This window comes from Bison bison, unplaced genomic scaffold (genome assembly GCF_000754665.1).
Source record: "Bison bison bison isolate TAMUID 2011002044 unplaced genomic scaffold, Bison_UMD1.0 scf7180017864378, whole genome shotgun sequence".
Taxonomy (NCBI): domain Eukaryota; kingdom Metazoa; phylum Chordata; class Mammalia; order Artiodactyla; family Bovidae; genus Bison; species Bison bison.
In genome coordinates this window covers 463,206-463,916 of record NW_011494950.1, presented here as the reverse complement: position 1 = coordinate 463,916, position 711 = coordinate 463,206, and the positions used below count along the sequence as shown (strand labels likewise).

The following is a 711-nucleotide window of genomic DNA, read 5'->3' as shown; positions in this document are numbered from 1 at the left end:
TAAGTCTATTCCTTAGGAAGATAATTAGGGGGAGACATTCCCTTAGCTTGTGGGGGCCAGTAGATGGACGAGGGGCAAACACACCAGTCAGTTTATCCAGCATCCAATGTTTTGGAGCTGAAACATGTTTCAGGTGCTTCTTGGAACCCCAAGCCATGGCTGCGCTAGGCATGAAAAGAGGTGACTGTGATTTTCTAAGGGTTGGTTTGAAGCCTTTTATTATCGTCGCTCCTAGTTTTTGACAATAAAACTTCTGCATGTGGGAAAGGATAAGACATCTATCTTCTTTTTTCAAAGTGATATTAAGTTATGAAGGTACACCTAAACTGAGGAGCAACTAGAACACACACCCATTGGATGAATCAGAAAACTGATAGCGGATTAAATGAAATACTCCTAGTGACTCTGAGGTTCTTGTTTATTTGGTGACTAGAGGTGCACTGAATATACATTTAGGCAAAATGCCAAATGGCCACATCTTAAAGTCAATATTTTCCTGAAGCTAAGGCCAAAGATAAATAACACTATCATATTAATGGAAAAAACATCTGGAATAGAAGAGTAAATTCAAAACATTATTGAAAAATGATTTTAAATATTTGTTTACAAATGAGGTTTTCACATTATAAAGTTTTGACTTTATGATGCAGAAACACTAATTTCTCACCACTGTCAGTTCTGTGCACTGCTTGAAGAAAATGTTTTCGGAAT

At 37.1% G+C, this 711-nt stretch overlaps 1 pseudogene; it reads right to left on the bottom strand.

The window, feature by feature from the left end:
• The window catches only part of LOC105001070, a 938-nt pseudogene extending 781 nt beyond the window's left edge, over positions 1–157 (bottom strand).
• Between the last annotated feature and the right edge of the window lie 554 nt (positions 158–711).